The sequence below is a fragment of the Rhinopithecus bieti genome, unplaced genomic scaffold, assembly GCF_001698545.2.
Source record: "Rhinopithecus bieti isolate Rb0 unplaced genomic scaffold, ASM169854v2 scaffold_20154, whole genome shotgun sequence".
Classification (NCBI taxonomy): domain Eukaryota; kingdom Metazoa; phylum Chordata; class Mammalia; order Primates; family Cercopithecidae; genus Rhinopithecus; species Rhinopithecus bieti.
The window spans coordinates 198,016-204,103 of NW_016809732.1; the positions used below are offsets into that span (position 1 = coordinate 198,016).

General features: G+C 45.3%; 1 non-coding gene across 1 annotated transcript; it reads right to left on the bottom strand.

The window, feature by feature from the left end:
• Window positions 1-5,208: 5,208 nt before the first annotated feature.
• On the bottom strand, window positions 5,209-5,280 carry TRNAW-CCA (transfer RNA tryptophan (anticodon CCA)). Its single transcript has one exon. It is a non-coding gene; the product is annotated as a tRNA-Trp (tRNA).
• Between the last annotated feature and the right edge of the window lie 808 nt (window positions 5,281-6,088).

Here is a 6,088-nt window from a genome sequence, read left to right on the forward strand (position 1 = left end):
GAGCTCGCAGTGAGCTGAGATCCGGCCACTGCACTCCAGCTTGGGCGACAGAGCGAGACTCCGTCTCAAACAAACAAACAAACAAACAAACAAACAAAGAAACAAAAAAACTTCTGTAGAATATAGAAAATTGACACATACAAACTAGGATAATTACCAACATTGGCAAGAATATGTGGAAATAAATATTCTCATGCAAGATGGGAAAAGCATGTATAAATTGGAACTTGCTTTTTGGACTGTAATATGACGAGTGTTTGTTAGATGCTTTTGTCCAGGCATTTCTATTTCTAGAGAATATGTATTAAAGAAACAATTAAGGATAAATGCAAAGATATACCCTCAAGATTGTTTTCATAAAAATTGTGTTTATAATCATGATGCCCTAGAGCATCTTGACTGTCCATTGTACAAATGCAGCCTGGATTTCCAGGGCATAAGGCTGGGAAGCTGACCCTGGTGAGGGCTGGCCCCTACACATGAACATACAAGGCTCCTGGAGTAAAGGGGTGTGCGAGTGAGGACTCAGAGTGACTGCTGTGGAGGAGGTGGAGGGATGCAGAGGTTACACCACAGTCACATTATGAGTGGGGCTGCCTCATCACTGAGAAAAACACACATAGCTTGGCTTCCCGGTCTCTGCTTAGTTTAGTATCATCTCACACCTGGGTAACTGGTGTGTTTGTGTTTGTTTTTGAGACAAGAGTCTCACTATGTTGCTCAGGCTGGAGTGCAGTAGCACCATCGTGGCTCACTGAAGCCTTGAAATCCTAGGCTCCAAGGGATCTTCCTGCCTCAGCTTTCCAACTAGCTGGGACCATGGCCACCATCCCCAGCTAATTTTTTTTTTTTTTTTTTTTGAGATAGAGTCTCGCTCTGTTGCCCAGGCTAGAGTGCAGTGGCAGGATCTTGACTCACTGCAACCTCCACCTTCCAGGTTCAAGCTATTCTCCTGCATCAGCCTCCCGAGTAGCTGGGATTATAGGTACGCACTACCATGCCCAGCTAATTTGTGTATTTTTAGTAGAGACGGGGTTTCACCATGTTGGTCAGGCTGGTCTCGAACTTTTGACCTCGTGATCTGTCCACCTCGGCTTCCCAAAGTGCTGGGATTACAAGTGTAAGCCACTGCGCACAGCCTTGGCTCCTGTTTTCTAAGGGGCTGAAAATGTTCCAGCTCTCCAAAGCCCATGGAAGATGTCATTTATCTTTTAGATTTATACATTCCTAATCTGACAAATTCCAACTAGAACTTGCAAACTGAACCCTGAAGGTAAAAGGCACGCTGCCCCCTGGAGTGGGTTATCTCTACCACCACACCAAAGGTTTGGGGGACAGCTTTGCTCTTGCAGGCTGGCTTCTTGGGAAGTATCTGCTGACACAGTGATTTTGGGAGTAACAAACCCTGACCGGGTTGGCAGGGAGAGCCGTCAGGCCAAGATGCACATGTACAAACTATCTCTAGGTGCCTGTATTCTCTACCTGCCCATGGGGAGCTCTGTTAGGGGAATCCCATGTTCCATGGAAATGGCTTGTCCTGTGCCACCACCTTGCTCAGTCACCATCTCCTGCGGGATGGTGACATTGGTTGGAAAGCTGAGGTAGGCAAAGGCCAGCTGCAGGCTGTTCACTAACTGCCCTTCTATGGCTGGACAGCAAGTTCTCCCTTGGAGGAGGACCTGAGGGCCACATCTGGGATTTGCCACAGCATGCAACATACAGATTTTCCCCCTTTGTTTTTTGCAGATTTTCCTGTTTTTGCAGATTTTGTTGGTTTTGCAGATTTTCCCCCTCTTTGTTTTTTTACCCATCTCTGATGTCCTACTTCAAGCACCAATCCCAACTATGAGTGCCCAACTGATAGATGACTCCAGATTCCTGGGAGCGAGGTCTCTGGATCATCTTCTCCAGCTCCCCCGCTCCCTGCTAACAGGGAATTTAGCTCAAAGGAAAGAAAGGAACTCCTGTTTCATGGTGACAGTAAACCTTTCTTTTAAGTCCCAACACCAGCTAGCTATGCCACTCTTCAGGAGGAAAGATACCGTTGACACTGGTGGCATGCCTTCAGTTTCCATCAGAAATCCTCACAGGGAGTCAGTGTGGGCTTCGTGCGGAGCCCCAGACAGAGGGAGCCTCCACCAGGCTGCAGCCTCCTGACAAAAAAAGGCCAGTCCACGGTGGCTCACACCGGTAATCCCAGCACTTTGGGAGGCCAAAGCAGGCGGATCACGAGATCAAGAGATCGAGACCACCCTGGCCCACATGGTGAAACCCCGTCTCTACTAAAAATACAAAAATTAGCTGGACATGGTGGTACGTGCCTATAGTCCCAGCTACTCGGGAGGCTGAGACAGGAGAATCGCTTGAACCTGGGAGGCAGAGGTTGCAGTGAGCCGAGATCATGCCACTGCACTCCAGCCTGGGGACAGAGTGAGACTCTGTCTCAAACAACAACAAAAAAAGGCCAATCTGAACGCCATGATAGGGAGATGGAGGAAGAGCAAAGTGGAGTCTAGCTGCTACTTGAGGGTAAAAATGCAGATGCAGGGAGTTTGTGAACATTGGGCATTTAGATTTTCATGATGATTTTGTTTGATGCCAGGTGTTCATTCATTTCAGATGTTGTGCCTCAAGGCCCTCAAATAGGAAAGAAACCCTCTCTTAAAATTGGAAGATCCAAAAAGGTGACAGATGGGAACAATTGCCTTGTCTTCTCTCTCTGCCTGTCCCACTTTTAAGGCTTCTGTGACCTATTAGGCTTTGGTTTTTCCGAAGACTTGGTTCAGTTCAAACTCATGTAAATGTGGCTGAACAGTCAGGGCCTAAAGTCAATGGTCTGTCTGATTAGAAGAGTGCCATGTATGTTCAATGGTGTGAAGACACTGGAGTGATTTGGATGCCCATTGCACTGGAGAAATGGAATGTTGGAAGTTGAAAGTGCTATGTCTGTTGGGGTAACAGCCTGTGAATGCAACTAGTAAGGGACGAGGATCCTATCCAGCCAGTCCCTATTTGACAATAAATGTGACTTTTTCCATTTATCTTTGCCCCCATGACAATTTTGGCTGACCCTGTCTTTGGAGATGTTTTTCAGCCTAGAGAGCTGGACTCAGTACTTTATGAAACCCAAAGGCCACGCTTCCTCAATGCTCACAAATTCAGCTGATGATGAGTGTGCCTTATTAGTGAGGGCTGTGTGCAGTGAGAAGCCCAGTGGCAGACAGAACTCTGTAATTCTGTCACCATTAATGAATATGAGGCTGTCTTTTTTGGACCACCACAGCTGTCTTCCAACCTGATATACGATATTGATTGTAAAAGAGAGAGCTTTGTCCTAATTGGGTTTTCTGTTGTTGTTGTTGTTTGTTTTATTTTTTGAGACAGAGTCTCACTCTGTCACCCAGGCTGGAGTGCAGTGGCGTGATCTCAGCTCATTGCAACCTCCACCTCCTAGGTTCAAGCTATTCTCGTGCCTCAGCCTTCCCAGTTGCGGGAATTACAGGCCCACACCACCACACCTGGCTAATTTTTGTATTTTTAGTAGAGATGGGGTTTTGCCATGTGGGCCAGGCTGGTCTCGAACTCCTGACCTCAAGTGATCCACCCGCCTTGTCCTCCCAAAGTGCTGGGATTACAGGTGTGAGCCACCGCACCTGGCCTGTTCTAGTTGTTAATTGGAATTTACTTTTATGGGTTTAAAATGTCTTCATGGGCCTGGTGTGGTGGCTCACACCTGTAATCTCAGCACTTTGGGAGGCTGAGGCAGGAGGATCACTTGAGGTCAGGAGTTCGAGACCAGCCTGGTCAACATGGTGAGACCATGTCTCTATTAAAAATACAAAAATTAGCTGTGCATAGTGGCATGCACCCATAATCCCAGCTACTCGAGAGGTTGAGGGAGGAGAATAGCTTGAACCCAGGAGACCAAGGCTGCAATGAGCCAAAATTATGCCACTGCACTCCAGCCCAGGCAACAGAATGAGACTCCATCTCTAAATAAATAAATAAATAAAAATTTTAAAAAATGTCTTCAGCAACACAAATAAGGCAGATCTAAGGTATGGAGATCCATTCTACCAAGAAAGAGGTAGTAACTATGCCAGAGGGCCAGATGTCAGGACAGGGGCTCAAGTCTTGCTACCTGCTAGCTGTGTGACTTTGAGATAGGCCACCCAACTTTTCTTTGCCAGTTTCCTCAACTCTAAAATGTGTGGAGTATAACCTATCTCAAAGGGTTATTGTAAGGATTAAGGGAAGTAATGTATGGAAATGGGTTCCAGAGAGAGCAATTTTTGGATTCCTGATATTTAATGTGCCTAGTGTATCTAGGCTTTCACAGATATCTTGATCTGTTTTCTGTTGCTATAACAGAATACCTGGGGAGGCTGGGTAATTTATAAAGAATAAGTTTATTTAGCTCATGGTTTTGGGAACTGAGAAGTCCAACAGCATAGTGTCGGCATCTGGTGAAGGCCTTCTTGCTGTGTCACAACATCGTAGAAGGCATCACATGGCGAGAGGGCAAAAGTGTGCATGTTATCTCAGGTCTTTCTTCCTCTTGTTATAAAGCCACCAGTCCCATCATAGGACTCTGCCCTGATGACCTTATCTAATCCTAATTACCTCCTAAAGGCTTCACCTCCAATAAACGGGTGAATTTGGGGATTTAGTTTCCAACACACGGAATTTGGAGGACACATTCAAACAGTATCAACAGATATCAGAATTTAGGACTTCATGGGGTACAGAGTTGACAAGTGCTGTAGGGCTGAGGTGTGTAATTTAACCTACTTCTAGCTTCTCTTCAAGCATGAGTGGCAACTAAGTGTGCTATTAATATTTACAGTGGAGTCACATAAACCTAAAGACACCATGGTGTGAGTGGGCCCCTTTTCTAAGTACTTTGTTGTAATGTTGGTTTTCTTTTTCCCTTTCTCATTTCTCCTCTAAATTTACTCTTCCTTTTTTTTTTTTTTTTTTTTTTTTTTTTTNAGGCCATTCTCCTGCCTCAGCCTCCCGAGTAGCTGGGACTACAGGCACCCGCCACCTCGCCCCGCTAGTTTTTTTTTATTTTTTAGTAGAGACGGGGTTTCACCATGTTAGCCAGGATGGTCTCGATCTCCTGACCTCGTGATCCGCCCGTCTCGGCCTCCCAAAGTGCTGGGATTACAGGCTTGAGCCACCGCGCCTGGCCAAAAATCCCAACTTTGACCCCGACGTGACTTGAACACGCAAGCTTCTGATCTGGAGTCAGACGCGTGACCATTGCGCCACAAGGTCACTACTCTTTCTCTGATTAGGCCATGTGGAGTCCAATCTAATCACTCTGATTGCATGCTCAGAATCCAGATTGTGTGAACTTCTTGCGATGCTTGATGGATGTGTAAATTGGCCACAGAATTGATGTGAATCTGGTGTGAATCACCACAGAATGATTCACAAACCAATTCTGAGTGGTCTGGAAATGCAGATCTTTGTTATTTTATCTAATATTTTTTCCTCAGGGACCTATTATTTTCCTTGCACTATATTTTACATGCATTATTTCATTTAATCTTTGTAACAAATCTATTTTTTAATTCTCATTGCACAACTTTACCTCCTTTAATGGCCTTCATTAATTTTCCTCCATTGTTTTCCTTTTAATTGCATTTATTTTAATGCTGAATTCACTCCCGTGCCATAAGTTTTTGTTTCTTCAGTTTCTTCTGGGATATCTCTTTCTTCTGGGCAACCTTTTCTTCTGGTTTAGGAACAATCTGTTACTTTTCAGTAAGGATCATGTCAGTGTGGCAGAGAGAGCTCATGTATGGGTTAATCCGACCATAGGCTCTGTAGGTCCAGCGGCGCATCTTCAATGCTCTGTTCACTTGGATATGCTCAATGACCAGATAATCCTCATCTAAACCCTTAAGTTCAGCATTACTCACTGCATTTTTAAGCATGTGCAGCAAAAATTTAGCACTCTTTTTGGGTCACCGACCTTGTGTCCATCCCCACTGCTTCCCAACTTCATTATTGTAACGTCAGACTGGTACACACTGTTTCTGTAAAGCGACATCTTTCGGACACTTCGTGGCTTTTCAAA